We start from the raw sequence: 18,548 nt of genomic DNA, 5'->3' as shown, positions 1-18,548 counted from the left end.
GCATATAAGGTGCAATACGTGTAATGCTCTTCTTGCTTTGGGGGAGACCAGCATTCACCTAATAGAGATCAAGATACAGCAGCACACGTGCGGCACCCTATAATTTTTGCCATTCTTTTCTTCCTCTGTCCCTCAATTAACACAACGGCTCTTTTTTGTAATCTTTTTTTTTTGTTTTTTCCCCCGCCGTGCGCGCACCGTGCGCGCACGGTACGAGCACCCCTGGATTTTTTTTATAAAAAATAAAATGTTTTTTTCACCCTTCATGGTCCTTCAGGGACCTCCTGTCAAAAGGTAGGGGGTCAGGAACTCTGTACCCTGCCCCCTTTTCACGTTCTCCACCTTTTTTTAAATGGAAACACACATTTCTTTTTTTTGCATATTTTAACCCTTTGCAAATGATTTCTACCCCCAATATGACTTCCGCCTGCAAGCATAGCATTAGATCATGTAACACTTGTGTGTGCAGAGATGTCAGAAGTTCAGCACATAATGTTTCTAATCCAAAGAACAAGAGTGCTTGACTTTTCAAACCTAACAGCAAATCCAAAGTAATGTTCTGTGGGAACACATTTTTCTGAACCAATACAAAACATGCTTTTAAAAATGTAAACATACAGCCTAGTTTTTAGTGTTGAATGGTCTGAAACAGCCAATGAGTTCTTTTTATTAAAAAAAAAGTATATAAGCCTCCATTTTACAACTACCTTTCTTTTCATTTTGTCATTCTATTGAAAGACACCTTCAGAGTGCATCCAGGTCTCCTCCTCACTCCCTGAAATACACTGCTGTTCTACCATTTTCAATTAAAATTGATTGCTGCTCAGCTCCTTGTCCCAGGTAATAAGAAGAAATAGTGAGGGGAGTGGCTATGGTGTATTAAGATTCTGGAAGAGAAACTACTATGAACCAATGCTTCTGAGTGCATCCAGATGTCCTCCTCACTCCCTGAAGTAGAGTGCTCTTCTGCCATTTACAACTAAAATTGATACCTGTTCTGCTCCTTGTCCCACGAAATAAGAAGAAATAGTGAGGGGATTGGCAAGGCATTTATAGAGTAGACGGTGTACATTTCACAGATGAAGGGAACAGAGTCTTCCTCTTGATCTTTACACTCTGCATCGATACTTACATATAGGTACCAAAAAACACTCAATTAACACAATGGCTCTTTTTAGAGCCAACCAACATCCAAACACTTAAACTTTATTTTTAATTCTATTTTTTATAAGATTTTTTTGTCGCATCTCTATGCTTCCCCTGCGCAGGTGTACAAACTGCAGCCATGCGCCAGCGCAGGCTCCCTTGCACCATGGTACAAAGATGCCTGCGTGGTGGGGAGATTGTTCTTGTGCAGGAAGGGTCACTTTCCTGCCCAAAAACAATCACAAGAGGCTTTTACCTCTTTCAATGCGTGCTGTAGAATGGAGGACGCACTAAAAGAGGAAAAAACGAGGAGAAATAAAAACATTTCTCCTCGTTGTGCCTCGCAACACCACCTCTAGGGTGGCGTAGCATTCACACGCATCTCCAGAGTTACGATTTCTCGTAAACCTGGAGATGTGTCTAGTTCTTTGTGTGTTGCGTGGGAACACCCACAACAACACCCATGGAACGCCTCTTCAACACACAGTGCTGCGTATGAAGTGGCTGTATTTATGTGGAGAGGAAAAGTCACGCAGGGTGGCTTTTCCTCTCCTTGTAAATATGAAGGAGCTCCCTGCGCCACCAGTACGTTATGAAAAGTAACGTAGTGGTGGCGCAGAGACCGTGTTAATCTTCCCCAGAGATGTTAAGCAAATTAAGGGTAAGACAGACAAAGGGAGAGAGACAGAAACAGAGACAGAGAGCAAGGAACTGAGAAGGAGTAAGGCAGTTAGAATGACTGAGACACATGGAGACAGGGAGAGAAATATGGTTGAAAAAATAGTGATGGAGGCAGTAAACCTAGGGGAGTAGTAGAGAAGGAGTGAGGGAGTTAGGAAAGAGCAGTAAAGGAAGAAGACAGAGAGAAGGGGAATGAGAAAAGCAGAGTGAGGAGAAGTGAAGAAAAGGGAGCATGAAAGTGAAGGGGTGAGAAATACAGATATTTCAAACTTACCTGACCAACAAAATAACTTAATTATAAATAAATTGATTTTTTTAATTGCTAGAAAAAAGGATTACATTTCCTAAATTTTCTTTCTCGATCTGAAAAAAAAGAAAAAAAGTAGTAATATTTAACAATACATTTTAGAATACAGAACACATATTTTCATATTTAACAAAGTAATTTTTTGCCCTTATTTTGCTGTTTTCAGAATATATTGAATTTCACTGCAAATTGTGAAATCAATTGCATTCATCACTTAACAGCGGGCAAAAAAATTAACAATCTGAAAGATTGTTTAAAAAAAGGCCTTAATCTCTCCTCAGTAAAACATACCTTGATAGAAATGTAACATATATATTAAAAATATCATCTAAGAACAATAACTATTTCCAATAAATAACGTCAGTAAATCTTGTTGCTTAAGCTCATACACCAAAATAATATCTGTCAAAGAAGTCCACAATCGAAATTTTTACCTTTCCATGAGGCCAAATGGTAATTTTTAAATTCTTTTTTGGTGAAATATCCAATGTTAATGCTATAAAATCGAAATATTGGTTTCTTCAGATGCTGCAATTTATATCTAAAATTTTGGTTTTAGAAAAATTAAGTAGGAATTTGGTAATTCTGCAGGCAAACGTTGCTTGAAAATCAATTGAGAATCATTACACAGTGTCCAGCCTTTTTCACATTTTAGATACACTGTGTAATGACCAGAAGTAATAGAAAGTCCATCATGGAAAATTATTGCAACTGCAACAAAAGTTTTTCCAGATATTGATAATTGATTTCCTGTAAACTTCTTTATTAAAGTGTCCAATTTTGTTCCATCAGCTTTACAACGTTGCATCATTAAAATTACATACTGCCCATATTTCGTTAAATATAACGTTGATAACATTTCTGATTTACATTGAGAACATTCCATGTTGTGATTTGCATCTTTAACTAATTTACTAAAAGTCACTGATTTACTCTCTGGTAATGTTAAATATATGAACCTTTCAGAATCAACATTAGAGCTGCATGTGTTCAAACAGTTTTCACAACTATGTTCCCATTTATAAGAGAGACCAAACATATTTTCTATTTCTACCCCTTCATCTTCCAGTACCATAAGCATATACATTAAGAATTCCTGTGCATCTTGATGGACATTTTGAGTAAACTGTGTACATCCTGAACATACATCTAAAAGATTTCTAACATCAGAAGCACTATTTTAGTTTTATCATTACTCAGCTTCTCATAAAGAAAACTCAACAGAGAACAGAATCTTTTTTCATGATTTAGTATTATCTGCTCTTGCAAACTTTCAAGATAAAATACAACATTCAGCACTACATTAGCGTAGTAGTTGACACCAGAGCTATTTTCAAAATGACAACCAACAACCTCTTCAACATTGTACTTTTTCTTTTTGCTTGGAATCACATCACTCTCCTTTTGTTTTCTCTTCTGTACATCCTCATTACAGATATTCTCAATTCTCCTTTTCCGACAAACAACACATTTTTCAAACACAGGATACTGACCTAAATGAGGAGCATAGCTTCTTCTTAATCTATTATATTCCTTTACACAGTTTGCATCAGCACTAACTTTTGAGTCATCAAAGTCTATCATGAATAAACCAGATATTTTTTTCACGCGTGATAAAGCAACATATGCCATACCTTCTTTAAACACAGTAGATCCAATGTTTACAAAAGCACTATCTACAGTTAATCCTTGAGATTTGTGAATAGTTACAGCATATGCTAGAGAAAACGGAAACTGCTTCCTAAGTACATATAAGTCTTTCACAAGCAAGAAACAAACTGAACAACGACTAATGTCTTTAACCTCTTCAATCTGATCAAATTTTATTTTTAAAAATTCAATTCCATCTTTTTTTCTGGTAATTAACAAAACCCACAACTTTACCCATAGCTCCATTCACTAAACCTTTTTCTACATCCAAATTACGTCTTAAAATTACTCGACAGTTCATACATACATAAAGATTCTTTTCTAAACCAGCTGTTTTCGATATGTTTTTCTCTAGAGAATCCAATTTAGTATTCAATTTGCTTGTCAATATAATAGTTATTCCTTCATGTTGTATTTTATCCACAGCTTCCAGTTTTACAAGCTCTTCATTTTCCAATTTCAAAAGTTCTTGATTGAATATAGAGCATTCATGTAGTGTTGGAATTAAGCAGATTACAGTATTACAGTATTTTTTCCAGCAATTTTCTTGTATATTTTCTCTGGAACTATTTGTTGGAAACAAATTACATAGCAATCGACTCTGTAAAGCTTTTCTTCCATGTTCTGTGAGTAGTCCAATTCTGATATCTTTGAGAATACTTGCATAATCATCATCATTCGCTTGCCGCATATTGGTAATGAGTTCTTTGTACTCAAAGTATGTCCAAATATTCACATTACCTATACTTCCTAATGACTTTTTCGTGTCTTCATGAGTAAGAGTATGAAATACTGGTTGTCCTTTAACTGGTGTGAGCTGCAATAGATCCCCAAAAACTATACCATGTTTTCCTCCAAATAGTACGTCATAGTTTGTCTTTAGAATTTGCTGCATTCTTAAATGCACAAAGGCAAGCATTAAGTTTGATACCATGCTTACCTGATCAATAATGAGAACTTTTCAATACTCTTGAAACTTCAAAACATGCTTCTCCTGTTAGCTTGTGGTATTGTATTTTGTTCTCATGCTCTACTGGTAACGTTAGCAAACGATGGAGGGTAATTCCTTTTATGTTATATACTGCTAACCCAGTTGGAGCAGTAACAACACAAGACAAAGTTGAATCAGTTTTTTTCTGTAGGTAGCTTCTAATTACTTTAATCAAGAAACTTTTTCCAGTTCAAGCTTGTCCACTCACATACATTCTTTATTTTCATGTAGTAATCGATGATCAATTTGTTTTGTGACTTCCTCATAAATTTGTTGGTGTTCATCATTCAGTTGCTGTTCCAAATTTGGTAAGTTTATTAAATCTTCCTGAGCTTGATTCATATCTGTTTCCACTTCAGTCATGGCTATTGCAGCTTCATTTTCGACGATTGGTTGTCCTAGGGGATCTTGACTGAGCGTCCCAGAACTGTGACTGTCTTGAGAACTGTCTCTAGCTACTTCAGCTGCAATTGTTGCTTCTTGTTCAATTTCTTCATTTAACATTTGTACATAAGTTGTGAAAGTACTGCATTCTATGGTATCTTTGCATGCATTAAAGGAATCTTCATAGCTTTGAAAATGTCCAAGTAATTCATCCTCTGAGCGCCATGGTTTAAAGAACTGTAAAAGTGCTAAGTGATAAAATTCCTTCTTGTCAGTAGTGTCGCAACTCAGCTTTCTGTGATTAATCAAACTTCCTTTTGTTTGTTTTACCAAACATCCTTCCTCACCAATGACTTTATATTTTCCATTGTTGATGTCTTCTGTGGCATTCCGTTTATAAATTTAGTTCTGCAGCACTTCATAGAGACACTGTTCTCAAGATGATGACTTCTCTTTGGGTAATATGTGTCCAACATGTTTGTTCTTAAAATGTCTGTACTTTCAGGTTCGTACTCTGCTAAATATTCAATTTCTAGAATAGATTTCAGTACCCGATTTCGCATTCCTGCAAGGCCTAAACTTACCCAAATTATTCTTCTGGATTTGGAGTACAGACTTGCAGATGATAACCTATCTGAGCATTCGTATGACCCAATTTCTCGATGCGATAACATCTTTAAACTGAAACTGTATAGCTTTTTACTGACAGTCTTCTTATGAGAAATCTCTTCCCACATTTCTTTCAATTCCGTTTTCTCAGATTTAGTGATGTAAGATGTGACATACCGAGCAACAGCAATAGAATTGTCAGCTACATACTGAATATCCATGTTAGCATTCCACATGGATAAAATGACTGGGTTGTAGTCATTTATATATTTTGACTCTTCTTTTCTTCTTAGGTTGTAGGTATTCTTAGGCGATTTTCTTGTAATAGTATGTCGCACAGCTGACATAAAACTGTTTACTTTTCCTTTTGAAAGAACAGGTCGTGGAAATCCAAATCGACATTTTGTGTAGAATTTATCTTTACTCTTGTACTTTCGTCGACAGTATTTTCCACACCGATGACTTTGGAAACGTAAAACTTGCTCTTTTAAATTTTTTTCTTCTGTGCTTTTAGGTATAGCACATGTTGCATATCCTTCAATGAAAGATAAAACTGCATCATCAGAATCTGTTCCAAATTTTGGGGCATCCTTGATCCACAACAGCATATGAATATGAGGAGCACCTCTTGCTTGGTACTCTTTTCTCCAAAAGAAATCCACAACTTCTCCAAGAGGTGGATTTTTTTTATTGCAGATGAAGGACATCATAGCCTCAAATCTATGATTGAAGTATTTGCAAACATTAACCGGATCCAATGAGCACAATTCTCCTGCTGTCTTGTATTGGATGTTTTCAATATTTGAATTTGCCTCTCGAAGAAAATCCAGTAAATCGTCCCAAGCGTACTCTGCACAGCTTAGGGTAAGGAACTATGTAGGAGTTCCTAAATTCCGTAACATACATTTCAATTCTCCATGGCGTCGGTACCAATATTCATTAGTCCCACGCTGACAAGCCATTAGATTAATCAATTGAGATTCCAAATGATCATCTCGCTGTTGCACTTTGTTCAGAAAATCCTTTGCAGACACATTATGTAGATGTACTCCAGTTTTCAAAATGTGATTTACTGCATAAGATAGTGCTGATAAGTCACTTTCAAATAAAAGATGGAACAAATAAGGAATACTTTGACGAAATCTTGGATCTTCTGCATATAATCTTGTAGTCCGATACTCAGAAGCAGGAATCTGTACTGGACGTTCATCATATCGTCCACCTTTTCCTGTAGGAAACAGCTGGCGAAAACAACGAGCTTCCAAGCTCTCCTCCCATACACTCACAGGAGTTCCTTTTGCTTTTTTCATCTGAAAGAGATCAATAGTGTTTCCCATAACTTCTTTAGAATGAAGAGGATGTATGCTGAAATGTTCATAAATTTCTTCTTCTTTTGACTTATCCACTTTTTCAATTTGCCCAGTTGGCATTCCTGTGTCTGCTAGTAAATCTTCTCATCTTCTTCCATATAAATTGATTCATACCATTTATTATTTCTTTTCAAATATAAATTTGCTCTTTGTACTTTTCGTACATCCACCAGCTCCTGCCAAATTTTCTTATTCTTTGTAGGTACACCATTAACCAGAATAACTAATGGTTCAGTTTCCAAACTATCTGCATCAATTGTTTCAATAATTTTTTTTCAAATCTAATGGCAAATAGACAACTCTTCCTTTTAAACCTCTTTGTAAATCTATAGGAGGTTATTTGCCTGTTTTGGGCTCCATACGAACTATAGTCTGAAACGGATGGACACATTGAGTGAGTATAGACTCATACGTATTTAAATCACTAAGTTCTGCAGGAATATCAACCAATTCTAAATTAGTATGTACAGCTCTGGCAGGCATTTTATTTTCTTCTAACTTGTTACAAATACGGTGATCTTCACCCAAATCAAAACAATTTTCCAGAAATAAATATGTAGCAAAATCCATCCACTTAGAATTATTTTCTTTTTCACTTTTTTTATAGAGATCAACATTCCTTGTTTGATTTTTATAATGGCTTCTCCGGCAACAAATACAAGTAATATTTAGTCTTTCATTAGAGATGACAGTAAATTTTGTCATTTGATCTTCAAATGTTTTACTAACAGTGGGTTCTACATTCTCTTCCACATTTTCTTCAATAACTGTGTCATTTCCTGCACTTTCTTGCTCTGGACCAAAGTAACAAAACTCAATATCCTCACAAACCTTCTTCACATCTGTTACAGATCCACGGAACAGAGCACTATTCAACTCATGTAACTTTAGTGCTGGACTTTTAGCAAAATACAATCTTCTCACAAACTTTCTCATTTCAGTATGATGAACTGCCAGCATCCTAAAATGGTGAAAAACACTTTGACAAACTTTCCTAGAAAGACAAGCCAGAGAATGTCCTTGCAAACCAGTATTCTCTCTCACTCTGCATGGATCTAGTCTTTGAAGCACCTTAATCTTCTGTTTAACACTTTTTTTACTATATTCTCTTAGAAAGTCACGAAATTTATCAATAGATTCCTGTCGTACAGTACAAATACTACTACAATTCCAAGTGTACACTGGGGCTTTAGGACGTCTCCCCATAACCTCATCAGCCAACACTTCTTCCTCATTTCTTGGAACCATTTTCTCCTTTTCCATTACACAACCATCCTTAACTTCATATGCTCGACCACTGGTGTCAACTGCATGCAGCAAACTATTACTTTGAAGATAACTCTCTTCATTAAAAAATGGTTCAGTACTTGAACTATGCTTCCATTCTCCTAAGAACACTTTACAAAAGTTTTTTTTTCACTTCTCTTTTTCTTTTGCTTTTTGACTTCATTACATTCACTAATTTATCTAATGTACGGATCCTGTTCAAAATTAAAATGAATAGTTTCCTTTTTAATTCCAAAGCCTTTGCAACAATTGTTTCAATATGTTTCTTTTTCTTATAAAATTTGGCTTTCTTCCTATATTTTTTCACATCCTTTAGCAAATTGAACATCACTCTTCTCTGAAACATTTTTCTACGAATGTTTTTAAAATCTATTTTTCTTTTTAAGTCATTCTTTCTTACTTCTGTTTGTACATTAGCATTTAGTATATTCTGTCGATTGTCTTGTTGTTTTCTACTTGAAACACTATTTCCAGTGGATATATTTTTTACATTTTTTCTTTGCTTGAGGATATTTTAAAAAAAATCCTGAGTTGCTTACCAGAAGGCTTTTTCTTTTTTCCAACATGAGGTTCTTCAACTAATTTTTGTTGTCCAGTTGTCTTCAAATATAGATGTTGTTGCTGTTCTTTTCTCTTTCTTGATTTTATAGGCATCTTTAATTTATTTCGGTCTTGTTCAGCAATACCTGAAAGAAACTAAAAAAAAAAATACCTTTATGTAATTTATATATATTACTATATTTTTTATGAGCTTTTCAAAACATATCATATGAGCTATCCCTTTTCTACGACTGCAATTCTTACACAATAAAAGCTACACAAATTAAATCTCTGACAACAATTCCTGTGTGCACACAGACTCATGGTGTGATTCTAGGCAGAAAACAATATTTGATTGGCAATTTCAAAGCACATTTACTACTCTGGTTGAGCAAGTGATAATTACTGTAACAGCCTGACACATTTTGCTTATAGTTTAGAGAGGCAGAAAAGAGCACATGTCCTAACAGCTACTTGAGAGCATGAGCATGTGGAACCTGGGTGAGTGATTAGACTAGAGCAAAGGAAATGAGCCTTGGTGATGTTGAATGTGGTAGCGTTACACACTACTATCTGAAATACCACACAGTGCTGAATACTTAGCATGGGAGTGCAGGAGAAGCAACTGCCTGAGTGCTAAGAGCGTGCTTCTAGAGACTGTGTATTGTCAGGTGCAAGTGAGATCTGCATGGACGCTTGCAGAACTGCATGAAGACTGCACAGATGTATGTAAGAGTACATGTGGGGTAAGGGTTAATTGCAGTTTTGAACATGTAGCAACTACCTCACCCATGGCAGGAGTGGAATGAAAATCTACCATGTCGATTTCAAATGTGTTAGCATTTGCCTCTCTTTTGTGAGATATTGATTTGTGCTGAATGCTAGCCATCACAGTTCAAGAAAACAAGCTGCCCCTTTCCTGCGAATGCAAGTCTTAAAGAACCAGACCAACTCGAATTAAATCTCTGACAACAATTCCTGTGTGCACACAGACTCATGGTGTGATTCTAGGCAGAAAACGATTTTTCATTGGCAATTTCAAAGCACATTTACCGCAGTGGTTTTGCAAGTGATAATTACTGTAACAGCCTGACATTTTTTCCTTATAGTTTAGAGAGGCAGAAAAGAGCACATGTCCAAACAGCTACTTGAGAGCATGAGCATGTGGAACCTGGGTGAGTGATTAGACTTGAGCAAAGGGAATGAGCCTTGGTGATGTTGAATGTGGTAGCGTTACACACTATTATCTAAAATACCACACAGTGCTGAATACTTAGCATGGGAGTGCAGGAGAAGCTACTGCCTGTGTGCTAAGAATGTGTTTCTGGAGACTGTGTGTTGTCAGGTGCAAGTGAGATCTGCATGGACGCTTGCACAACTGCATGAAGACTGCAGAGATGTATGTAAGAGTACATGTGTGATAAGTTTTATTTGCAGTTTGTAACACATAGGAACTACCTCACCCATTGCAGGAGTGGAAGGAAAATCTACCTTGTTGTTTGCAAATGTGTTAACATTTTCCTCTCATTTGTGAAATATTGATTTGTGCTGAATGCTAGCCATCACACTTCAACAAGACAAGCTGCCCCTTTCCTATGAATGCAAGTCTTACAGAACCAGACCACCACAAATTAAAACTCTGACAACAATTCCTTTGTGCACACAGACTCATGGTTTGATTGTAGGCAGAAAACAATATTCCTGGGTGATACCAGTACACCTTTACTTATAGTGAAGACATACTCCATAATATCTGACAAGTTCAAGGCAGTAAAATATCTATATAAAACACAACTTTAAAACAAGAATCTCATTTACATTTTTTATATCAAAATGCACCACATACATCCCCTCTCAAATTCATAACTCACCTTTAAAAGTAGTTAGTTGATAAAGAAATGTGGCACTCACACAGCAGATTATCAGAGCCAGAATCTCTGAACTGTACACCTCTCAGCAGAACCAGTAAATGGCAATGTTTCCCTCTCTTTTTTCACACATATACCTGTTAACTTCAAATCACAGTGCTTCCTACATTTTTTCAAATGGAAACACACATTTCTATTGGTTGCAAATTTCAACCCTTTCCAAATGATCCCTACCCCCAACATGACTTCTGCCTCCTACCATAGCAACAGGTCATGGAACACTGGTGTGAGCAGAGAGGTCAGAAGTTCAGCACACAATGTTTCTAATCCAAAGAGCAAGAGTGCTTGACTTTTCAAACCTAACAGCAAATCCAAAGTAATGTTCTGTGAGAACACATTTTTCTGAACCAATACAAAACATGCTTAAAAAAATTTAAACATACAGCCTAGTTTTCAGTGTAGAATGATCTAAAACAGCCAATGAGCTCTTTGGATTAAAAAAAGTATGTAAGCCTCCATTTTACAACTATCTTTCTTTGCATATTGCCATTCTACTGAAAGACACCTTCTGAGTGCATCCAGATCTCCTTGAAAGATGTTCACAGTGTGGATTGTAGGTCATAGCTATGTCTTCTGGAGTGAAAAGTATGCAGAAAAAAGAGGAATTTACAAAGACCTTGCTTTGCCAAATGTAGACATTAAATGGATTGGTCAGAGAGGGTTAAAGTGGCACCAATTAATGCCTTTGGTGAAATCCTTTCTACATCTCCCACAGCCTGACCTTATAATTGTGCACTGTGGTGGAAATGACCTAGGCACTTTAACTGGGGTAGGTCTGGAAATGCTTGTGAAGGACACCTTTGTGCAATTGATGTCACTTTTTCCACAAACTACCTTTGTATATTCTCATATATGCCAAAGGCAAAAGTGGAACTGGTCCAACCAATATTGTCCGCAGATTGACAAAGCAAGAAAGCACGTCAATAAGTCTGTTTCTGCTTTCCTCAGAGACTATGGTATGGGTTCTATATACCACAACAACTTGCGTTACAACATGCAAGGCATTTATAGAGGAGACAGTGTTCATTTCACAGATGAAGGCAACAGAGTCTTCCTCTTGAACTTTAGACTGTGCATTGGTACTTACTTGTAGGTACAAAAAAACACTCAATGAACACAACGGCTCTTTTTAGAGCCAACCAACATCTAAACACTTAAACTTGATTTTTTAATCTATTTTTTTTATGTTTTTTTTTGCCACCGTGCGCGCACCTCGCAATATTTTTTTTTTTTATTATTATTTTGAGACCCCTGAGAAGGCCTAGGGGGTCAGGGACTCTCTATCCTGCCCCCTCTCCACTTGTGTTTTTAGCTCTCTTCTGCATCTAAAATTGAAAATGGCCGCTAGGGGTGCGCGCACGGTGCGTTTTTTTGAAAAAAAAGAAAAAAAAATTCACCCTTCGGGGTCCTTCAGGGACCCCCTGACAAAGGCTAGGGGGTCAGGAACTCTCTACCCTGCCCCCTTTTCACGTTCTCCACCTTTCTTTTTCCCTGTCACACACACAACACACAAAATGGCGGCCGACGCTTCCTGATTTCGACCGATTCGAATGTTGACTGTCATGAATCCACCAATCAGAATTACGCTTGCGCACGTTAGGGTGCGCGCACCGTGCGCGTACGGTGCGCGGACGGTGCGCGGCTATAGATATGTATGTGCTTTTAACTGCAATTTTCTCAGGAACTACTGAACAGATTGACACCATATATCCAAAAGGCACATGCCTGACCTGAGGACTACCTCTTTGCCAAATTTCAAGTAATTCTGTTCAGCCGTCCGGGCTGTACCTTCGACTAAAGGTCCTATGGGAAAATGCATGGGGAAAACGCGTTTTGGGACCCCCCTTTTTTCTCAGCCCCCGCTTGACGAATCACCCCGAGACGTTCAGGGTAGGAGCTGAGCGGAGCGCCCCATTAGTTTTGAAAATTTCGCGAGGATTCGTCAACCAAAGTTATTCAAAATAGAATTTTGAGATTTCCTATGGAAACACGGTCCTAACTATAACTATCTACTGGCGACCGCCAGTAGATAATATATATATACATACACCAATAACATAAAATCTAATTTTAAAAGCCATTATATTATATATTAAAACATTAAACTATTTAAAAGTCTTTAAACTTTCATTTTCCACTTCAGTGTGTGCAACAGTAGGTAAAGTGTTGGATAGCAGAGCGGTACAGTGGGAACAGTAATTTGTACCCCTCCGCTGATTTTATACTTTGTGTATGTCAGCCAGCATGAATACAATCAATGCAATTGAGTATATACGTAAACACAAGTTAGTATTAGAGGGTATTTCAGAGATATAAGAACATTTTTATAAATTCATGCATGCATTTCTAAAGTTTAAATGCGGAAGAAGTAAGTGAGATATTGGAGATTGAAATGGTGATGTATGTAGTGCAAGGGAGGTGGAAGGTGTACAGACAAGCTTGATAAATCTGTTGTCGAAATGATCTCTTATTGTGTGTAGAGTGTCACAAGATAAATTACGGCAGCGCAACTCGCTATTTACAGGACATAACCTGAGAATGAAAACAGTAATGAACTGCTATTCGAGCTAATACAGTCATCGCATGCCTGCTAATTAAAGAGTGGTAGTGCATCCATCATGTATTATTACTTAAGTTATTTAACTTCTATGAGGAAGCACGTATATGCATACACCATTCTATATGGTAAAATGTTTCAGATACTGTAAAATGGACAGTGTAAAGATTGTCAGAAGTAGGTACATCTGAGCCTATCAAAATTATTCATCATATGCTAGTAGTATCAAGATATTACAAATCTCGGACACATGACATTCATAATCGTATTTGCGTGTTTCTTAATATTTAGACACATGGTCTATGTTGTTGTATCTATACATCCAACATGTACTATACTGGAGTCGTTTAACCCTTCTGAGGAAGTACGTATATGCATGCACCATTCTATATATTGCAATGTTTAAGATACTGTAGAATAGACAGTGTAAAGATTATCAATCGTAGGCACATCTGAACCTATCAAAAATATTCATCATATGCTAGTAGTTTCAAGACATTACACATCTCGGACACGTGACATTCATAATCGTATTTGTGTGTTTCTTAATTTAGACACATGGTCTGTGTGGTTGTAGCTATACATTCACCAAGTTCTGGTTGGCTGATTATGTAAGGTTATGTGGAACAGAAAACTTTGTGCCATGACAATTTGTGTTGTACTGTTTTTTACTCACATGCGTGTGCATAGAACTTGTTGTATGATGCGGATTCAGGACTAGCAGCACTGATATTCGGCATGCTAACATGCAATCGCGCCTGCGGCTGGCTTCTATGCAGAGATTCCAGTAGCGGCACTCTTTCTGTTACAAATGAAGTACTGTATAACAAATTGAGAAGGCAGGTGTAGGTAACATCAAATGCTGTATTAATATGCCTTACGTTTTGCTTTTTAAATCATTATAGCTTGCTTCTGAGTGTCAGCCCCCTCATCAAGGGCCCTGTGACCCGCAGTTCGTGCACACTACAAAGTTGAGGGCCTTTCACCACTAGTATGTGTCAAGGCAGCAGGGTGATAATGCTATTGGAACATTCAATGCACTCAAGGAACTAAACTGTGTTGTACTCCCATCCAGAGCTACCTACTATTGGGTTTTAAAGAAATTGTTCCATAACCATCCTTTGCAAACCCTTCCCATCACTGTTTTGACTCACTAATATTATTGGTGGTTATTGCCTGGTAATAGTTTACTGTAACTGTGTGCAGAATTTGGGATTGGAGGGGGGGGAAGATGGCATATAATGTTCTCATAATGTGATATGTTCTATTCCACAGTAACTCCTCCATTGACTGCTGGACTTTGAAGGAACAATGCTCCTGCCATAAACCTTGCCATAAAGTACTGTCTTCCTAACCACTCCCCTTTCTCCTCCATGTCATTGTTTCCACTCACCAATAATGCTCTTAAGGCAACTTGGAGTTACTTTACAGTAATTCTATGCACATTCTTTGGGATGCAGATACCTAATACAAGTTGTTGGTACGCATATGCACTTTCCCATCATCTGAAACTAGAAGATAGAATCAAAGAAGTATTCCATAGGAGAATAAGTGCATCTTATGTTCACTAATCACTACTCCTTTAACAGATGTACCATATAGTAGAGTGTGATGTCTCTTGGACAGCTGTAGTTGGACTGAGTCCGTTTTGATGCAACCCAAATGAGGTCCCTGCGTTCATCATATTTTCACAAATAACTATTTTTTAAATTAATTTATCACACAATAGAGAGTTGTTTGCACAGCTGCAGGTGAACCGACAGTCAGTTTTATTGCAACCCAAATGAGATCTCTACACTCACTGTTAGCTATTTGCCCTTACTGTGCTGGGACCAAACATAAATGGAGACAATACATAGAGAACATTATCACACCAGTTCAGTATTCTCCACTGGAAACCTCAACCCCTTTCGTTATGTAGGCAAAGCATCATTTTCAGTCCATGTTGGGAAACAGAGCAGGACTAGAGCACCCCAGGCCCTGAACACAGTCATCAAGACCTCACATGAAAATAGAAAAAAAATGATTTGGTATATATGGAACCCAGACAAGCCCAACGTGGGTCATTTGTCGCTGATCCTCGTCACATACATCTTACATGTTATCTGGCTGTACATTTGCAAGTCATGTTCTTTTATTGTCTTTATGAGTCATTTCAAGATAATTTCGAACTCAATTAGAAACATACTTCTTAATGGTTTCATGTGATAATGCTCGGTAGAGGAAGATGGGGTACCAGTGAGCAGTCGTTTCTATGCTTAATTTGTGACTTCCAGCAATAAGTGATTTGATGTAATTGGTTTACACAATACCATGAAAAGTGAATCCTCACATTCAAAGAGTGGTGCACATCACACACCATTTCAATGTGTGCTAGCTAAATGTCGGATGTAGTAACAGGATTGTGAACCTGGGTAAACAGATAGCATTGGGTAGAAGTTTGGAGGTTCAGAGCCGGCATAAGAAACATTCAGAACATAGGATATATAAAGGTGAGTGCTTCCTATGTAAGGGAGAGAGTGTAAAAGTTGCCTGTTGAACGTAAAGTGCTTAGGCCGCTTATGGCAGAATTTACAGTCTTATCCTGGAATTGTCCATTGCCCTGGAAGCTGGTGGGCTCTTCTGTATCCTGCCCCACACTAGTGTATTGTGCATGATAAAGACTTTAGGAACCTGTTATGTCACTGTTAACCATTAACTTTAGTCTGTGTCATGCTTGGCACACTTCTCCAGGGTAGAAGACCTGTAAGAAGCAAGAAAGAGCTTTTGTGGCAAGAAGAAGCAGGGTTCTGCTTGAAGATATTAACACAATGTTCTTATTACAAGTGGGCTGTTATAAACTCCGAACAGGTGGTGTTTACCACATCCAATTAATGCTGCCCCTCCCCCCCGTTGGGGATGTTTACATCCCAATTTTACTAATGTGCTGCCCAGAGGGCAGAGTGAGTTCATGGCCAGCCTGGGCGCATTGTATTATGTCTAATAGTGCGCGCTTTCCCTGGATATGCTTCCTCACACCTAGTTAAAGGTTTGTCGAGGCTCAAATGAGGACAATGCATCTTATCTGTAACACTGGCCCAGGTATAATGAATTGATGTGACTTGTGAGGAACCAACCATAGGCATGAGGCACAGGACAAGGGAACATAAATCTCTACGTAAGTAAAAAAGGGGCAAGAAATATTTGCACGCATTGCTTCGACTATATTCGCCTCATTGATGTCTTTCTCTGATGCATTTCTAGTCCTTCCACCTCTCCCAGAGGCGGACCTTTGCTGGACAGAGTTTGCCTTCTAATGTCTTCGTGCTGAAGACAGAGTATTTTGTTTCTTTGATTACAAATTTCTCAAAGAGAGAAATGCAGACATTGAAATATTATAATTGAAAATGTGGCGTACAGACGATTGTCCAGGACAATGATATAGAAGAAGCTTGCATTGACCTTGCTTACACTACTTTATCCGTCTCGAACAGGAGGCATCAGCCAAAGGACATTTCTAACAACACTGAACTAAACTTCACCTGACCTCAGCTGAATGAGCACAACCACAAGACTTTTCCACCTCCCCACAGATATTTGCACAGATATGTGTCCAGCAGAGACCTCTACTTTACCAAGCACATACTGGACAGTGGGTAACACCATATTGTGAAACAATGTATTTTGTCCTCTCTTCCTTATTAGAAGCTTATGAATCACAAAGGTTAACTTAGACAAGATTATCTGATAAAATGAATTGATACGTCTGACGAATGTGTTTTCAGTTGGCTTGTATCACTCTCCTTTCCCGAGAAGGCTACATGATGGACTCCATAATGAAACTGCTACAAGGATGTTTTGGGTTTCTTAACCTGTTATTTCAACAACAACGGTGGTGTCCATCTTAACTAACAAGTTACCATATCACCGATTCGTGAGTGCAGAAATTTTATAAAGATTTCCACAATTGAGAATCTAAAAGTTATGCACTTTTCTAGGTCGAAGAATCTTTGCCAATGTTTTAGAATAGCACTTTATACAATAAAGAGATTAATAATTTAATTTAATGTTTCAGTCAATAAAGAGAGGTTTGGTGAAGTTTTAAAAGTTTATTTTCGCTTTTTACTAGATTAGTCGCTATTTTTGTTCTTTTTATTCAAATCATTGGCAATTCGATTACAGAAATAATAAGAAATAAAACTGGTTAGAACACACATAGAGAAATGAAAACAGTGTGTTCCATTTGGAGTACAGTCCCTATTCTAAACTAGAGGACCTATCCTAACCTAAGAAGAACCAATAATGAGTTCCTTCTGGAAAACAAAAGAGCAAGTAGATTTTGGAGTAAAGTCAGATAACTAAGGATAATACCGAACTACCCATATAGGGTAGTTCTGGAGACTCAGCCGAGTTCTCAGGACAATTGCAGTAGCAACCATCTATGCAGGTGAGAAGGAGAGAATCACAGCTGTAGCTATGATCAGCATAAAACCAGAAAATCTCCTCCTAAAGCATAAAGAATCCAAAGAAATCACTGTGCGCAGTAGCTTATGGCAAATCAAGCTAGCACACCAGAGTGCTAAGGAGCATGGCAGGGTGGGATGTATTGAATGCCTCAAGGTGAGTGTTGTGTCTCTCTAACTAGGAACACATACTATATAGGAAGCACCTAACCATGTTGCAAAAACAGATGGATGTGTCATTGGCATCCAATGTTGAGAGATCTTTCGATGGTCCATTGTCTTCGTCCTCGAGTCTCACAGTAAACATTCATGTCATCACGAAGTCAGTTAGAGATGGTGGCAACGCATTACAAAAAGTTACATCTATGGAGGTTCTCGTGAGAACCTTTTGCAAGCCTACTCTGTCTACCTGGTGTCCCATCACATAACAATGAGCTACTCTATAAAATGAAACGTTTTAAATTCAATGAGATGATGGACGGAGTGCTGAAACTTTTCAGACACTCACCCCCAGTCACAGATCTGGGTTGAATCCATCATCGTTCTTTAGCTCACTTCACCTCCCCAGTTCAGACATAGCTATATGCAAATCAGCCTTGACCCTGTGCCTCATAGGAACAGTCCAGCCGAACTGCCAAGCCATGTCTTCCCTGGAC

This window comes from Triturus cristatus, chromosome 4_1 (assembly GCF_964204655.1).
Source record: "Triturus cristatus chromosome 4_1, aTriCri1.1, whole genome shotgun sequence".
In the NCBI taxonomy this organism is placed as follows: Eukaryota; Metazoa; Chordata; class Amphibia; order Caudata; family Salamandridae; genus Triturus; species Triturus cristatus.
Note: the sequence above shows the minus strand (reverse complement) of the source record.